Genomic DNA, 19,520 nt, shown 5'->3' on the forward strand with positions numbered 1-19,520 from the left:
AAAATGTCTGGATCTTTCAATCAAAATCTCTCTGTTTTTACAGGACGTAGAAAGAATGACTTATACAACAAAGATGGACATATGGTTTTAAGGCATAATACTGATGCAGCGTTAATTTTAGTGAAATGCAATTAAGTGCAGTAAAGTGCAATACTGTAAATATTATAGATTAAAAAAAATAAATAGCCGTACTTATTCTGTTAAAAACCAATTCTGCAAGAACCATGAATTAAGTCCTTTATGCTCAGACTGGTGCTTTGCAGCTCCTTGCCAAAACGACGGCCCAAGTCTTCTATGAATGGATAAAGTTACATGTATCGCATATGGGAAGAGGTAGATGCCATGATTTCTAGTCGAGTTAAATGTGCCATATTTTTTGGAAGTAAGCTGAAGAGTCTGTATGACACTTTCACAATTAGTTTAAGTCAAAGAATCCAAACCAAAACTAAAGAAACAACCTGCAAAAGTGTTTTGTAGAGGTGGACAAGTTCAATATTTGGGCATTTTAATTTTTGCCTGTGGTTTAGACCCCAAGTCTTAAGCTAATGCTTAAGCAAAGTAACTACCATAAATCCAGAAAGCATGGGGAGTAGGGAAATCCTTTAAATTACATTACCAAAGTGTCTGGGTTTACTGGCTCCCCATGTTTTACTTTTCATGGTATTCACTTCAAATTAGTTCATTATATGTTTTCTGTCTTAATTTTTGGTGGGAAGAAGGAAGTGCAAATATTGGTCTTGTCTACATCTAACAAGGATAGCTACTTGTTGCTTTTGTTACCAAGGCCTGTGCTGATGGAAGGTTATCCTCTCAATAATACTGCTGTTAAGCCTGCTTTTTATGTCTCATTTAGCAATCCATTACTAGTTTTGGCTTTTGCTGATGTTTATCAAATCCAAATATTACTGTAGGACAAAAATCCATGCTGTAGAAAAATTTTAGACACTTGTCCTCTTTTGTTATTTCTCCTTCAAGTTTTATTATTTTCCAGCAAGCATAATTTCTGGAATGTCAAAGTTGTGCCATTTCCCTTTTATTTATTATGTGAGGAGTATTTATATTTTGGATTTGCTAGAGCTGATAAATGTTACCTGCCTTTTCTACCTCTCTGTGAAACCCCAGTACCTTTTAAAAGCACGGCCAAAACATTAAGGTAGCATTACTCATTGCTGAGGAATACAGACAAAGATCTCAGGCAATTAACAATTTCTCATTGAGACAAAATATTACCTAGAAAGTAAAACATTATTCATGGTGATGTATGAATTTCTGGCTAAAATAAGAAACATTTGGAGTGGCTCCAGCACTTGTAACATATGGATCTGAAAAATAATAAACATTACTACAGAGATGCTTTAGGCTGTAGCAAGTAACCTGTTGTACTGGATACTGACAGCCATCAAAGGAGAATTCGATACACATTGTTGAGGACTGGAGGCATAAAACTGTTGCCTGAGTGGAGAGTGCTTGTTACCTGTACCTCTGATGTAATTGTTATCCTTTCAAACCGTCTTTTGAGAATTTAAGAGAGGCTTATGTGATTTTTTTTTTTTTCCCCACTCCTGTGCTGGACTTTCACAAAGGAGTGATTTTTACCCTCAAACAATTCCACAGAATGAGCTTGTTGGAGCTGTGCGTTTAGGATCTGAATTTTCTTAGACGTCTTCTAAGGGAGGCTGTGAAGTGCTACCGATCTTACAGTTGTGTTACAGGATGCACGTACAGTATGCATCTGCCTCAAATTGGAAGGAATAACTTTTCCACCTTTGCTGTTTTACTAGGTACCAACACAGCAAAAGTGCTTGTAGGTTTCTCTCAGATATTTTGCTACGTACAGTTTCTTTCTTGTATTCAAAAACCAGTGGTAACTTAAACACAGTTCCCTGCTAACATGAAACAAGGCTGGTAGTGTAACATACATCTTTTCAGAATGAAAAATTCTTACAGTTTCTTCTGATTGCTTTCAATGGATGTCTCAAGGACCATCTTGCCCTCTACTGCAGAAGGGAAGAAGGTGGCAAGGTTTGTCAGTTTAGCCTATTTTGAGAGAAGGACCATAGATCAGCCTGGGGAAAGGGTCAGGGTGTTGCTGTGAATCTACCAAGTCACTTCATGATGCTCTTGCATTCCATTTAGCATGAAAGGAAAGAGTGCACTGTGCAAGGGTTGTAGCTGAAACTGGTTCTGCTTTGCTTATTTCTCAATGGGCTAATTGCATCAGTGGTGGTATAAAAGTTTTGCCTTGTTTTGGATGATGCACTCAGGTGGCCTCCTTGTCATCCTTAACATCTCTTGAAAGAAACGTGGAGTCCTACCTGGGCTACCACGAACTGTATGTGTCCCTAAGTGTAAGTCCCTGTGGCTCCATTCACTGTGTGGAGCGCCAGGGACCCATTCAAGTTGAGAATCTGGACCAAAGCATCTGCTGCATTTCTGTTAATGTGTGGTCTTTTTTTTTTGTTTTGTTTTGTTTGCATTTACTTCATTATTTTTCTTGAGGAAGTTGGAGGTTGAAGATAAGGTAGTCAAGGTCCTAAGATACTTATTAAATCTTAAAAGTATTGTAATTGTGTTAGATTCTCAGGCATGACAAAACTCTTTGTTTTTTTTTTTTTTGTACACCATCATACAGCCTGATGCATCTTTCATTTGAGAAGTGTGAGATTTCCAAGATCACCAGAGCAGTGGCCACTGGGAAAAATTCCCTTGGAGGAGGCCTTCAGTTAGTGTATGTGGATTGCTAAAGAATCTTCCTCAAAAGTATGGTTTGGTATTTGAAAAATAACTTGAATGAATGACAATTGAATAATGCTGTTTATAAACAAGTCCATAAAAATAAAAAAAAGGCTTTATGCATGACATGGGCCCCTTTATAGTGGAAAAATAGTCTCTAATTTTTTTTGAACTGTCAAATAAGCTGAAGTACTTCATCCATTTGTATCAAAATAGCAAGCTGATTCCACGGCTCATTTTTATTGACTTGGAAACGTGAAAAAAAATTGAACTGGAATTTTTTTTTTTTGCTTAGTAAGGTCATATAGATGTAGTGGCATTTTGGTTAATAGCATAATACTTAGCATATAATGTTTATTTGCAAAGCACTGTATTATAAATGTTTATTATTTAACCCTCACCCATTATGAAGTAGATAAGAATTATTATCCCCATTTTTGTAGAAACTAAGGCATATAAATTATGGGCCAGGTTCTATGACCCATTGTCAAAACTGAGTATTATTACTTTTGGTTTTGTAATGTAGTAGCATACCCCAGATCATAATCTGACATGAACTTGCGGTGCTAGACACCTTTCAAAATTGGAGGAGAGGCCCTGCTCCAATAAATTTAAGCTCCATACCTGGTTTCAGCAAAAGTCTTAAAGGGAGCATTAAATGTGTTTCAGAGTGGCAGAATGTGTCTGTGAGTTATTTCCACAGAACACAAAGTTACTGCCCAGTCCTCTGACCCATGTGTCACTGGGAATTTACTTTGTGGCGCAGTGGGGCTGAGCTGCAGCAGTGCTAAGACTAGAACCAAAAATCTGAGTTCCCAACAGCATGCACAAATTGCTGGAAAACCCTGGTTTTCAACTTCCTCTATTATAAATTTATCACACAGCCCACATGTGCTGATGTCAATTCTTTGCATGCTCTATCTGCTATATCTTTTAGTCATGTGTTTACCTGTAAAATAAGAATAACACACGGTCTTGAATTGACATACCATTGATGCATTGTTGCCTCAAAGACAATAGACATATAGACCTATGGAAATCAGATCCCTAAGGCAAACCCAGATTATGATTTTTTTTTTCTTTTTTTGCTGACAAAACCCACACATGTTTTCTGCTCTTTTTAATGTGCTAGGCAAAAATAAATTGTTTCTCTTTTTTTTTAAACAGATAATTTTAGGTTTTGAAGACATTATTGCTTTGGAGGTGGCAGGCTTTTCCCCTCTTCATTTTGAGGAAAATTTTCAAAGTATAGGAAAAAGATTACACATCTGTCTTAGAAATGTGTTTAGTTTTATATCTAATATCTAGTGATCCAACTGGTGTCCTTGTCGTTGCTCATTCTCTACAACCCTCTAAAGTGCATGCAACCACTATGGTTGCAAATTTTTTGTGTTCCTGGTTAGAAAGGATGGTCAAAGTGCCCCACTCCTCATCTGTAAGCAGCCTACTGACCCCACTATTTTGTTTTCTTTCCCCAATGTGACAGAATTCCCATGGCTAACAAGTTTCCAAACAGCTGTGGCTAATATGGCAAGAGCTTGCTATTGTCTACTGGTTGCAGTAAGATGTGGTAGGGCCAGAGAAGGTCCGATACTGCTTGAAAATGTATATTAAAAAAAACAACCCCAAAATGCAGTGTGCTACAGAGTGTGATCTCCTCTCCTTAAGAATAGAGCCTTCTGCTTTATGACCCATGCTTTTTGTGAAACTGCATCTCTTAATCATATCTTGAAAAGGTGCAACATGGATCCCATCAATGTAACCCAGAGGCTAATATGCTGGTTATTTTTGTTGGCCTTTCTAGTCAGGTTGGTGGAAGGCCATAGGCTTTGGTGTTTGAGGCATTCTTCAAAAGGGGATGTGATACCGGATACCCCTCAAATTTTTTTGTCTGTTAGACAGATTTGATGCTAAAAGTTGGTTCCTAATTTTAGTAAATCAGCCTAGAAACTTTTTGATTTCTGATAAATAGTTGAAACTTGATGCAGTTCATACACCTTATGTTGAAATTTGATATTTAACTAAAATCAGTTAAATGTAGAAAATATCAGATTTTGAAGCTGAAGATATTTATTTAAAAGCAACATTTTCATGAATCTAGGCTTATGGTATGTATTAATTACATCAAAGACAGGCAAATATCTCTGTTTCTTTGTATTAATGTATGTGGATGTTTTATTTATTTTTTTGTTTGAAAATTTCTAAAAGTGTATTTTAATTATGTTGAGTGTAAATTTGACAATGCTTTGCATTTATTTTTATTTTTTTAAAACTTGTTGCTTTTGTAAACCTATGAGCAGCCAGTATGATTTGCAGTACCATTGCATTATTTTGGTTATGTACACCTGAATTTCCAGACATTTCAGGGATTACTAAAATGAAAAAAAAAAAACTCCAAAATCAACTCAGCTCAAAAGTTTGTACCCCTTTGATATTGTGGAAGAGAAAAACAAGCAAATAACTTTTTTCTTTAGGTTTCAGTTATGCCAGCATGCTCCTACATGAATTCACTAGACATGCTGAGTTCCAGTTTCAGAGTGTACTATGTTGAATTACATGATATGAATTTACATCTTGTAAAAGTGAGATATGAATAAACTTATAAATATTTGTAATCATGTGTTAAAGGATAGCCCCAATAACTACTACCAAAGGGACTATTGATAACAAGTCATTTCCCCCCCCCCCCCGTTAAAATAGAGCTTTTTCTTCTGTATTTAATGCTTTTTCTTTTTTTAAGCACCTTATATGCTTTCTCCTTGCACGGAATGAATGCAGCACATCTTACTCTGAAGCCATGCCACTTACAGATCTGTCTTTGGTTTCTGTGTAAGTTTTACAAAACAAGGTATAGCTTCTTTTACATCCTATCTATCAGTATATATATATATGTATACATATATATATATATTGTTTGTTTGGTATCCTGTTATATTTTTAAAGGATTGATAATTTTTTTGTCGTGTCAGGAGAAATAAAGGAGTCCTCATAGCGGACCATTCTAGGAATTGTACTTGATGGCCCCAATCTGTTGTCTGTTCAAATCAATAGGAGAGGCACTAGATCAGGCTTTTATTTCCAGGTGATTAAGGAGATTTTCCAACGTCCCTGTTTGTTGGTACATTAGATGTAATTGTCTCCTATAGTTTTATTCTTTCTAGTTGTAATCCAGCATTCTGATGTTGAAAAGGATACCCAGGGAGTCCTCATGCTCCCGTGCACTGTGTTGTTTCATCGATAGCACCAAAGCAAACTGGGCTGGTGGAAGTCTTTCTGCTAGTTTACAGTCTGTGCAGCAGGTCCTAAACTTCCGAACTCATCACAGCTGTTAGGTTAGGCTTGTCTTGTTTGAAAGCCAGTTTGTCCAACATGTATGTAGCATTCAAACTTCATTAGCATTACAAAATGGGTAGTTCCATATCCCAGCTCTTACCCCAAGTCCTCCCAGCATGTCTTTTTTTCTTTCTCGTCTGCAGTTGGCTGTCTAAGCTGTCTAAGCTGAACTCAAAACCTGTTTGTAGCTTTTCTGCCCTTGCATTTTCTGCAAGTATATACATCTATTGGAGCTCTGACCTGGAACATAACTGGAAAGCATTTGGTAGAATATTCCCACATCAGGGTTACTGTTTCTCTCTAAACCAACACCACAAACTGACATCCTGTTTTTCCTGTCATAAGCTATGTAAGAGACAGGCTATTATAAGAAAATTAATCCTTCCTTTCTGTCTCTTAAAGATATGTGGGCAATGAATGGTTGTCAGTGTCATGTACTGTAAGAGCAATCAGAAAAAATATAAAGTGTGTGCTGAAAGCTTAGTTTCACCAGAAGACCATCTAATAGCAATCTTTAAATAATTATGTTTTGACACTGATTTTTTGCCTATTCATATTCAGTTCAGATGTTGAAAAGAGAGATAAGTTCTTTTGGCAATTTGGTTGTTTGGAAGAGGGTTTTTTCCCCTCTTCATTTTTGTTAATTAACATGTTTTTCCAATGGCTACTTGTTCTCTTGATTTTTGAAATCATTAACAGCTCTGAGGGAGGTTTACTCTCTTTTGTCTTTGGGTATATTTTTATTCTTTTTTGCTTGAAAATTTATTTTTAATTCCTTCAAAATTACACTTTGACCCTATTGCCATCAGCATTTTTGGCTGCAGAACTGTCTCTAGTTCTCTCTGTAGGATCTGAATTGAATTGGATAAGAATAAACACAATAATACCTTCCTCATGAATTGTCAGTAAATTTTTTATTTCTTTCCTGAGTAGCTTCTCTCTTAGACTGCTATTTTTTGAGCTGCAAACATGTGAAAAGAAAATCATAAGGTGCTACACAGGAAACAAAACAGGTGTGAATACCTGTGAACTGTGGAAATTTTACCAGTAATGTGTGGTTCAGTTCTATGTTGCTTGCATATCCAAAAGTTCAGTTAAAGTTGGACAGAGATCTGTATACTCAAGCCTGCAGAAGCCACCACAGAAAGACAGATTTGCGTTCAAGGACCGCATGCAAATGACTAGAGATTGGACAACAGAACAAAAGGAATTGTATATCATTTCATTTCCTCAAATCAAATACTCAGACTTCATTACCAATATGATTAAGGGTAGTGATCCTACTCTTACGTTTAATTGCTGGTTTATAATTGCTACCAAGGGGCTATAAAACTACAGGGTCAGAAAGCTGTATCCAAAAAAGGGTCTTAATGCCTCACTCTAAAGTTAGACTTCAGAGGAATTTAAGCACTTATTTCCAAAACCTTAACACAGGACCCTTGGCCACTTCTCAAACTCTACTGAAGCCTGAGGGCTGCAGGTCCCCTAGTTCCACACATTAAATTTCTCCATGAACCTCATGTTCTACTTTTGTGTGTGCCTGGCACCTGACAGGTCTCTGTGGCTGGGTGGCTTGCTCTCAGCCTGACTGAGTTACGAAAACCAGGCATCTGTTTCATCTTCAGATGTTTACAATCAGAAGTCTACATCACAACTTTTCAGTGGAAGTAAGGAGACACTTTTAGCAGATACATCTCTAGTGAGTATATTAAGGTTTGTCTTAGAACCAGACTAGCCCAAATGTAGCCACCTTCTCAGTAGACAGACATGTCCAATTCCATGGCAGGTATCTTCCATGTTCTTCCTTCTTGTGTCCTTCACTGCCTAAATGACAGCAGTTCCGTTACTTTGTTTTCTTCAGAGGGGGGAGATTTCTGTTTACACAATGACTCAGTGACTAGTAGATTCACAAAGAACTTTACAGTCTGGGTTTCCCTGACTTCCTTTGCCTGAATAGATGGAGTAGCTGAAAAGGTAGAGCTCTTGGTCCTGGAGGTATACTTTGCAGAACGTGCTAGACATGGACCTCTTGGATTGGGTTGACTGTAGCTGAATACACTTTGATAGCATAGGAGGCAAATGACATTTCTGCTATGATTTCTGTTCTAACTGGTTTCCCTACTGTGTTTTCTGATATTATAGTCAACTAAAGCACAAATTGGTTTTCTACAGATTCCTGGGAAAAAGAATTATCTTAGTGTTTTCCCTAGGTGGGACTTAATGCAATAGCATTTGAATATTTCCTAAATATGTCAGCTGTGCACCACAAAGTTCCTAGATTTCATGAAGTTTCCAATTTTCCTCTCTTCCTGGTTGCAAAAAGACTTCTTTAGAAGAGCGATATAGATGTACATATACATTTAAACACTAATAAACAAATCCCTCAAAAAATGACAGAATTTAAATTGCCACATACATAACCTTAGGGTTTTTAATGAAGCAATCTCATATGATTCCATCTGACATTATCACTTACATTCTTAACACAGGACCTCTGTTTAAGTTGCTGCATGAGGTAAACCATGCTCGAGGAGCAAATTTGGACTGTGAAGAGAATGAAGCCATTTTCTAAGAATATTCCTCACCTGCATGAGATACCGGTAGGTGTCTGTATGTAGGCAATGAGGGGAAAAAATGGCTTCATCATTGGCACAGTAAATGATCATGTAGGAGAAGCAAATGTGGCCTGCTACTGACTTTCAAGATGATACATTGAAGGAGGTAAGACATATCCAGGATATCACCAACTGTGTGCTTTCTGTTTTCTGGGGATTAAAGTCAGAAGACCAGGAGTTGATGTACAGAATGCTCAGTGTTGATTGTCACAAGTTTAATTGACACAAGCTATGTAGGTTTGGGACTTGGAGGAAGCAGATCACATTACACAGTGATGTAGATTCATGCAATATGCCATTGACTTACAGTCTTACATTCAGCAGGTCATTGTGTCTTTCTGCTTCAATCTATAAAATGGGTTTAATGACACTCTCCTAATGTGTACATAGGAATGTCACTCTCCTAGTGTGTACACAGAGGGACTATGACCATAAATTCATTAATCTTTATAGCACACTGATACACTAGATTTGCATGCATCAGCACAAAACCCATGAGGCAACAAGTAACTCTGTATTCAATGCAATGTTCAGAGGATGTGCAGTAAATAAAGCATGAGGATAAAGTGAAATATTGAGCAGCTGCTTTATTTACTGAACACTGTGCACTGAATAAAGCTGGGGTCTTGTGTAAAAAAAACCCCAACCAAACAACAAAACTCAATTTTATGGGCATTGAAGCCCTCTGATATTAGGGATGGTTGAGGGAAAAGAGTTTAGGGGGCTCTTCTTATTAGGGATCAGTAAGAAGTAGGCTTGCAGCTCACATAACCTTTCAGTGCAGTGTGAGTCTTAATAGTAGAGGAACGCTCGCAGGTATTAACTGCAGCCAACAGTCTGTGCCTTCATCTTAGGCCAAATGATATTTTGAATTGGGAAAAACAGTCCCAGTCCCCTTTTGTTTTCATCCTATCCAGATGTATCCTATTGCACCCCATATACTGTGTTCTCCATCATCACTTTTGATCCGGTGCTGCTGTTGCTGGATATATAACTGTTCAGACTGTAGAAAGCTCAAGGCTGCAAGCAGAATCTAAGCTGGCTCAAACCAAGGGAAACAGCTGGAAGATGCAGAAGCTGGCCACATCTGAAGTAGTTTCATTAGGACATGCACAAGCTCTAACCTATCATTAAAGGGTGAGATGAAAGTTTTATCACTGGATGACGAATGAGGTCTTTCTTCAAGGACTAATTTAATTTAGTTTATATAATTTTTGCCGTCTACGAACATGTATGTGAATACTTGCGGATGAACGGAATTTTCTGTGTATCAGGGCTGTAGGCCTATTGGTCATGACAAAAATTTTGCAGGTGGTGCCAGCCATTATTAATATAGAGAGATTGCTACTGCTCCTCCTGTAGTTACTAACTTTGCTATAAAGGGAAAGCTGTAGTGTTGATAAAATTCTGAACTGCTTCTCAGTGTGGTAGAATGAGGACAGAGTCTGATTTCCTGGGCCTTTTATTTCTGGGCCTCATGTATTTTTTCTTTAGTGTTTGAGACTTGCACTCTTACAGGGACACATAGCTTTTGCTGACCAGTGGTAGGCAGAGATAAATTTCTAATATAAATAGGTGCCCATGGCTTTGGAAAGTCCCGCTTGGGGTTGTCATGGGAGCCAGGGTTTGAACCAGGATGTTGTGCTCTAGGAACCCTTCATCCTTGTTGCTAATGGATTGGATATGGAGCATTTGGAAATGTTCCATTTGGAAATAAAGCATGTCTAGGCCTTGAATGGTGTTTAATACCTTTTCTTCAAGTTCAGTGTTTTGTTCATGGAGAAGCAGAAGAAAGATTTTTTTGCCATGAATACTCTTCCTGAATAAATGATACACTAGATGATACTGTGAAGCTTGGAGTAATTTTGACGGAAAAAAAAAAAGGCAGAAAATAAGTGAGAAGATGCTGCTGAGTTCAAATCGCTTATCTCCTTTATCTTAAATATTCAAGTTCTAGCCTTTTATCAAAACCATATATGTCTCGGGAACTGAGAAAATCAGGTTCTCAGTGCTATGACTGTGAATGTCTCTTTCTGAGCCTCATTCACTTTACCTTGGACCAAATGACTTTTGCTGTTGCAGAAAGGCATAGCTTTCCTTGGTGAGTGATAGCTTCTCTCAGATTGTTTCAACTGCTTTAATTTATCCACTTTCTTAGCTGCTTGGAGTTCCTTTATTCTTTTTATCTGGATGCTTGTTCCACATCCAGTCTTGCTTGGTAACTGTAATCTGTAGTGGTCTTTCTATTAATAGGCTAAACCCAGATTTCACAAGTGTTCACAGATTTTTGAAAAATGACAATAGAAGTACCTCACTGATAGACCAACACTGAATTTTGAAAGAGTAACAGCCGTACTGTTATCATGCACCACAACAGAGCTAGGTCACAAACCAATCTAGTCTCAGCCTGTCATGTGGATTGTAACCTGTGAAGTTTATAGGACCTAGCAAGTCATATCTTCTTGATCTTAGATCTTTATGCTTACATGAAGGAAAAGCAATGCTAGCAAGGATCTGTAAACTATTGTAGAATATCATAATGTATTGCAAATAGAGCTATGTCTTACCTTGACTCAGAAGTTGGAGTATCTTGCTGGTAGCCATCATTCTGTGCTTAACAGTGACTGCTTGTTTGTTTTCTGGTGATAATGAACAAGTTGGTTTCAGTATTGAAAGCCTTGAGTGGCTCCAGACTTATCTACATAAAACCACATCTCTCTTGATGTTTCTATTGGTCAGTAAAGAACAATTACTCTGAAAACCTTCTAGTGTACAGTGGAGGCTGTTGTAAAAATATTTCCTTCATGATCTGCTTTCTGAAGTGGTCCAAGATAATTCCAGTTGTTTGTCCCTTAAAGTATGCTGTGAGTCACATCTGTATACGTAGGCTTTTGGGGATTGATATGGCCTGCTTTTGCTCTGGGTTGATGCTTTGAGGAAAGGTTCTTCTTAAAAAAGAAAGCAAATGTTTAGAATATCCACACATTTTTTACAACACCATGAAGGCTGAGTAGTGCTTGCATACTTCAGTGTGATTCTGTTGAAGGTGCAAGATAACTGCTGATTACATCCTCTTTTTGGTGTGAGTTGCATTTGGTGTTTTGGTTTTTGGTGTGAGTTGCATTTGTTGATACCTCTGTTTTCTCCCTGACCATAGTCAGAAGTGGACTTGGATGAAACTTGTATGATGCTTTTTCTGCTCACTTGTATGTGCATTTGTGGCTTCTCTTCTTGGATGTCATTTTATTTTGGCCGTTACCCACCTGCTTTGAGCATGTAGTGGTTGACAGAGAAGCAAGCTCTGGAAATTTAGTTTCCCCCTTACTGCTGGAAGTATGTTTTCTTTGCAACAGCCTGTTTTCTTCAGGACTGTTGCATGAGACAACCTTAGCATGGGTATGGCAAGGCTGACCCACAGGGACAGTCTCCTAAGTTCCTTGAACTGAATGTTACTTTTGGAAATCATATCTGAGACATTTGAAAATGACACAAACTCTCTGTGCTGCAGGAGGACAAGGTTAAAAGAGACTTCCCAGTTCATAATATAAAATTCCACCCAGCCCTGGAAGGTTCTTTTTCAAGCCTCCAGAGATCACAGGACTACAGCCTAACAGGTATAACGAACACACTTTGGGGAACTTGCCTTTTACTTGAAGCTTTCCTTGTCCCCTACATCTTGTTAGTGAAACTCCTCCTCCTCTTGTTTTATACATTGACAGGAGTCCCAGAAAGGTCAATTGTTTAAAGATTGTATATGTACATGCCATATTGTGTTTATAAACTTTGCGAACTACCATCTCTTGTGTCACTGAAATGTCTGCGTTTTGAGGTAAGTTAGGTTTTTATCATTAATAAGATTGTTATTTAAGTGGACTGTTGTACCTATAATACATATGACTGGAAATGATGGCATTTGCCTTTTGCATGTGAGCATAGGAATAAATAAGTTTATCTCAGAAACTAACTGTAGCTATGGCAACAGATACATGCTGTATTTCATCTTTGGACACATAAGCAGCCATGTTAGAAAATAAGTTATTTCAATAATGGCTTTTCAATAATTAATTGCACAAATTTTACAAGTCAAGTTAAGAAATACTGCCATAGTCGAACTAATGAGCATTAAGTTAATTTTGATACTCAACAGTGATTTTTCATGCAATTAAATACTTTTCTCAGGTTATAGTTAAAAAGCTGCCTGAGAAATATTTCCTAGAGAGCCACTAACAAAAACAAAGTTTGAAGTTTCTCAAGTGGAAATAGGATTCAAACTTTTTATAGCTGTCCTTGTTACCATTTTATATTCATAGTGTCTCCAGCAGGATAACAAATATCTCTAACTACATGTCCACAGGCAGAATGGTTTATAGCTGAATATTTATTAACTAGTACTTAAATGCTTACCTAATTCATAAGCATTTGTGTTAGGGATATGTGGTTCCTACAGGCACATTAGTGGAGTTTCTAATTTAGATTGTTTCTTGTTAATAATTCAAAATAGTGCCATCTTTCCAAAATCTTAGGTATTGTCCTTGGCTGCTGCTTTGCTTGTACCATATCTATCTGAAACTGTAAATCCCTTCACCCTCTTGCAATATCAGCTGCTTCTGAAACTGCAGTAAGAAACATGAGAAAGCACTTTATGTCTTTGCTTATAGTAGTTATAAAGAGCCCAGGCTGCGTGCTAATGATCTCAATAATGACTGATGACTACAGAAGTTTTCGAGAAAGAAGATGTTGAAAGAAGCTAAATAGCAGAAGCAAAAGAGAAAGAAAATGCTAAATCGGACCACCAGCATTAAAACCTGACATCAGCAGCCTGGAATTTTCAGGTGAAATTCATACCTATCCAGAGGATCAGTATAGGATATACACATCAATTTACTCTTTTAAACATGTCCTGGGTTCAGAAGTAGCAGTCATTTTTCTCCTTCTTGGTAGCTGGTGCAGTGCAGTGTTTTGACTTTTGGCTCAGGAACAGAGCTGATAACAATGATATTTTGGTTTGGCCAAGGACTTTGTGAGCCTCATGCTCTGCCAGGGAGGAGGGGAAGCCGGGAGGAAGCAGAGACAGGACACCTGACCCAAACTGACCAAAGGGTATTCCATACCACAGCACGTCACGCCTGGGATGTAACAGGGAGTTAGCCGGAAGGGCTGGGAGACTGCGGGGTTGGAGGAAGTATTGGTCAGAGTTTGGTTGGGCTGGGGTGGCGAGCTATCGGTTGGCTGGTGGTGAGGTGTTGTATTCTCTTCCCTTGTTATTTCCTTTATCATTATTATTATTGGTAGTAGCAGTAATGATTTGCGTTATACCTTAGTTACTAAACTGTTCTTATCTCAACCCATGGGAGTTGCATTCTTTTTGATTCTCCTCTCCGTCCCTCCAGGAGTATGGGGAGGGAAAGAAGGGGGGGAGTGAGTGAACGAGTTGCCTGACTGGGTTTAAAACACGACAAAACATTATTTCAGTAACTGCTAATTTTCAAATTAGCAATTAGGGAGAACTGCAGATTAAAAGGAGGTATAGGTTCTGTACCATTTCACCATGAAGGGGTTAATTTTATCATTAAAGAAGCATGCAAAGAAAAGTAAAGTGAGCACAGATCTGGCTCAAATAGAGACTTTGGCAGCAATTCCAAAGCTAAATCCTTGACTGGCTACTTTCTTTGTACATGTACATTTTATTAGGTTTAACCTCAAATTTGTGTACAAAATTGGCTTGTGCAGGTCTGTGAAAGTTGTACTAGAGCTCCTGAGTGGCTTCTCTAGATTCATCATCCTTCCTGTTTGTCATCCTCTCTGTAAAATGGAATTCCATTTTATATGCTGGACATGCTTTACGATGAGTGTGGTGGAATGAGGATATTCTTCTTTACATGTGTGCCCAGACAGTCTGTAAAGGCCTGAAGGCACTAGGAATGTGATTTCTCACCTCATGAAGGATTACACAAAACTGATTCTTCAAGCACCTTGTCCCCAGTGAGTCTGCTATAATAAACAGTGTTTTCATCTGAAGGGATTCACCATTGTAGAGGAAGAATTTAATATATTCTGTTTTTCTGAAGACATAATTTTGCCTCCTCTTTCACTGCAAAACCCCTGAGCTAAATATTTGTTTATATTTGTGAACATGGTATGTCTGTCTGTGATGCTGGTAGGGCAGATTTAGATTTTGTTCAAATGTTTTGTTATGACAGAAAATTGCATTTATATTTTAAATTTACTATTTCAAAAATAAACACTACAGACAAAATTTTCCATCCTGACCTACACAGCAGCTCTCAACTCCAATAGTCTGTTCTTCCTGCATGAAGGAAACTCCCATTGATGTGTGGATCTGAGAGGAGAATTTTGCCCTAAGGGCTCAATTTTGCTCTGAGATTGACATATGCATATCATCAAAAATAGAATAATCTATGCATTTGAGGAGCTATCAGCAGCTCCCATGCAATGCTGTTGCTCTTGGAGATTTCTAACATCCTACTAAAATGTGTGATAGCGTGGGACCTATCCTAGGTCTAGTGTTTGAGCTAACAAATCCTCCCCCAAGCAGATGAGATTGAAGCAAAAAGATGATCTTTCTTTGTTATTGTATGTCGTGTTTTAAACCCAGTCAGGTAACTCGTTCACTCACTCTCCCCCTTCTTTCCCTCCCCCTACTCCTGGAGGGATGGAGAGGAGAATCAAAAAGAATGCAACTCCCATGGATTGAGATAAGAACAGTTTAGTAACTAAGGTATAACACAAATCACTACTGCTACCACCAATAATAACAATGATAAAGGAAATAACAAGGGAAGAGAATACATCACCTCATCACCAGCCAACTGATAGCTCCCCCCCCCAGCCTGACCAAACTGTGACCGATCCTTCCTCCAACCCCGCAGACTCCCAGCCCTTCCGGGTAACTCCCAGTTGCATCCTGGGCATGACGTGCTGTAGTATGGAATACCTCTTTGGTCAGTTTGGGTCAGGTGTCCTGTCTCTGCTTCCTCCCGGCTTCCCCTCCTCCCTGGCAGAGCATGAGGCTCACAAAGTCCTTGGCCAAACCAAAATATCATTGTTATCAGCTCTGTTCCTGAGCCAAAAGTCAAAACACAGCACTGCACCAGCTACCAAGAAGGAGAAAAATGACTGCTACTGCTGAACCCAGGACATTGTAATTATTCATAATATGACATCTCAGGCAAATTTAACAAATGCTTTTTATTCTATATCACTTCCTTGAGTAGCTCTCATTCTAGGGCTTTCTCAGGCAGGTACTCAGTCAGAATCTGTCTGGCTTCATGTGATTTTTCACATCCTTTGACATTGTCTGAGACCCAGCTGCAAAATATGGCCTTTTCCTAGAGGAATGAGTGGGTTACACTTGATGTAAGAATTATACTTTCATTGAGGCTGGAATAGTACTTCACTGTCTTATTCCTTCTTGGTGTTCATAAATCTAGAAAAAGTTATCTGAGGAGAAAAAAATCATCACCTCATCTCCTTCTTGCACAGCAAGCCTCTGTGGTCTTTTTTTTCCACCTGTTTTCCTCCAGATTTTCCTGCTGTCCTAAATAGTATGACCACTTACCTCTGCTGAGCACAAGTTTGGATAGAAATCATTAGTAATTCCCATTGATTTCCCTCACCACTTCTCGTCTCACCCTTCCTTTCCCATTTGTGCTGGTGGTGAAGTTCTGCTCATCTCAGCTACAATGCATTTCAGGTAGCATTAGCCACCTAACAAGCAAATTCTTAGTCCAAAAATAAGGTCTATGCTTCTTCTAGAGGAAGACACTGTTGAGCAGTTCCCAGCAGTGCCTACTGTGTCCCCTGCACTTTCCCTATGTCACACAGTTCCTCTAAGGACATCGAAAGGGTTCTTCAGAGCAATTGATTAAAAAACTTTTAAAGTGAATGGGATGGCTTGTAGCTCACAAGAACTGTGATGGTATGAATATTCCATTAGTTTTTTAACAAAGGTCAAATGACCACAGTTTGGGAATGCTGATTTATGTAAACAATAGCATACTTCATCCCCAGGGACTGGTTATACAGCTTGGAGTGGGATAGAGCTAGTTCAGTGCCCAAAACTCCTACTAAAGGGGATGGAGGTCTAGTTAATTCAGTCAGTGGAGTGTAGAGCAGATGCTTAGGAACTGACTCATTTACAAAGGGGACATGTTCTGTGTTGCCCGAGATCTCAAAGTGAAGACAGCTGTTTTGATGTAATATGTATGAGGGGCCTTCTGGAAAGGAAACTGGCAGCCTGAAGGGTATACTAGAGTGTCTGAAATGGCAGCTGACTGAACCATGGATCTTCCCATTGAGTAGACTGACACCTTATTCTTTTGTAGGCATCTACATTGTTAACACCTAAGTTTAGGTATCTATATTTTGAACAAAATTCCTCTCCAGAGTCACTAATTCCTGAGCCATGACTAATTCCTGGAATTTGGTCACATTGACTACGACATATAGTATAAGATTAATCTAACAAATTGAGTGGTATTCCTTCTTATTTTGTATCTGATGTTTTCCAACAGCATAGATACTTTAATAAGTAAAACAAATAGCTTATCTTGTGAATACTGATAATAATTTGTTCTTATTTGGATGTTTATATTAATAAATGCTTTTGGAAAAAGTCTCTTTTAAAAAGCATGAATATTTGCAGTCAATGCACCAAAGTGATTCCAAATGTCATAAAAATATATTTCTAGCTGTTACTTGAACCTATGTTCAGGGACCTGTTTTCTCACTGTATGTCTGTGCCTCTCCTTCCTGCTGTAGTGATTCTTAGTTGCTGCTTGGAGCTACAACATAACTTCTCCATGCTCTCACATCTGCTTAAGCTTGAGTCAGAAACTACTACTCCAAACGTTTCAACTTCAAAATGTTTCACAAACATTTAAACTAATCACAGCAATATCCTTCAGTAGGAAATACAACACATTTTACATGTGAGGAAACCAACAGAGAGATAAAACAGTATCCTGAGAGACCACATCAAATCCTTAATCTCTTTGGGTCACTAAGCATGCTGCCAGACAATATGGAAATGTATGAGCTGTAAAGCAATTTGTGGGGTTTTCAAAAACTGTGACTATCTGAGGTAGTGGTTGTGACTAACTCTTACAGTATGCCCACTGTGGGTATGATTGATGATGCTCTCATGCTGTACAGGGGGACAGCTGTGATGGTAGGACACTGACAAAACAATGGCTGATTGTCATACTCCTCACATCAGTCTCCTACAGTGAAAAGCATATGTCTGAAGGTCATACACAAAACAGTGACTTTTGGAAATAATACCTCAAGGTCAACAGATCAGCATATATGCAGCTGAAATATGATTTGGTTCCTCAAAATGGCATAAATGTCAGACTGCACTGTTTTCTGTAACAGAGATGCCTTAAATCAGAAATAGATGTAACCCTCTGAAGGTGAAAATTCCACCTCCTGAAGCTGATAAGGCCAGCAATGAAGCATCTGTCATACTCCTGATAGACACAAGAGGACACTGGTACTAGAAAGAAAAGTTATTTTATACATTTATAGGAATTCAATTCCTATAAGAAAGACCCCCCCCATATTAAGCATAAATGTAAATCTCTGAGGCAGCAAAAACCTGCACTGATAGATCCAGCAGGCTGAGAAAAAAACCTAAAACAAAATAAAGCACAAAAATCCAGAGCCTTTCCTTACGATTTATGTGATGCAGCTGAGTGCATCTGTAGTGGGCACTCATGAAATCACTTTTCATTAAATCATACTTTTCCTGCCTTTAGTTTTTTCCATATGTCATAAACCAATACTGCTTTTCTCTTCTGATCAGATGAGCCGAGTATCTTCTTCTACTGGCAGATGAGACCTCAGGCTGCATCTTGTCTTCCATCATAATGGAATCCACTGTACAGGAGCACTTGAGGTGGCACCTCTTGGTAATCTTTTTTACTACACGAGAGTAATTGGCTGATGCTTCCCAGAATTGTTGGGCTGCTAAGGCTCTGGTAAACCCTGTATATGCCTCAAGGAAAACCGTACATGCCTCGCAGGGGTCCAGGAAAGTAGGTGAGTGAGGGTAGACTACAATGATCAGAAAAATGGCTAATGCTTATAAGAATCCTGTTGCTTGAGGACCATTCCCTGTTCACTTGCCATGAATAAGGAAGGAGCAAAGTTGAACGAATTGTCTAGCAAGGTTGGTGAGCTGGGTATCCCTTTCATAAACCTGGGGCTTAGCTGGAACTTTCTGCAGCAGTTGTGAATTGGAGACTGTGAGCTTCTGAAATCTCTTTTTCTAGGTCAGATTGCCAGCTGCAGAACACCAACATGTTCACTAACACAACTTGTTACCTTGCATCCTGCTTTAGGGCTGGATTTTGACTCTTTACTAACTGGGTTATGAATGTGATGTGACTCAAGGAGAGACAATTTAGCCAATGGAGGCAAAAGTCCACCTGTGGTCCTCAGGTCTGCCATATGTCTCTCTCATTCCAGCACATGGCATGGTCTATGGCCTAGCCTCATTAAGACTACTACTCTCTTCCTGGAGCTAACACGTCTGTTGTGATGTTCAGAAAAAAAAATCCCAACACTGAGAGCAGAACAGAGACCTAATACTATTTTTTCCAGGTATTGTTTCAGTACTGGAAGGCTGATTATCTTTCCTTGTTATGTCGTATATTTTGAATTTTAAGGTAACCTGATCTGAGAACAGGACAGCTTTTCCCTCCTGATAGAAATTCTTCTTTCCAAGCCTTAAAGATAATAAAACTTTCAATGCTGATGTTCATTTATCTTATTTGTCAACATTAGGAAGTGTAATTCTATTTCTTCTTTCAAATC

The 19,520-nt window shown here is 38.6% G+C and overlaps 1 long non-coding RNA gene across 1 annotated transcript; it reads left to right on the top strand.

Annotated features, from left to right (window-relative positions):
- Window positions 1-2,640: 2,640 nt before the first annotated feature.
- Window positions 2,641-18,929, top strand: LOC134168678 (uncharacterized). Its single transcript, XR_009966629.1, has 3 exons — window positions 2,641-2,728; window positions 8,556-8,666; window positions 18,508-18,929. It is a non-coding gene; the product is annotated as an uncharacterized LOC134168678 (long non-coding RNA).
- The last annotated feature ends 591 nt before the right edge of the window (window positions 18,930-19,520 follow it).

This window comes from Pezoporus occidentalis, unplaced genomic scaffold (genome assembly GCF_034315485.1).
Source record: "Pezoporus occidentalis ecotype Australia unplaced genomic scaffold, CSIRO_AGI_Poc_V1 ctg32, whole genome shotgun sequence".
Classification (NCBI taxonomy): Eukaryota; Metazoa; Chordata; class Aves; order Psittaciformes; family Psittacidae; genus Pezoporus; species Pezoporus occidentalis.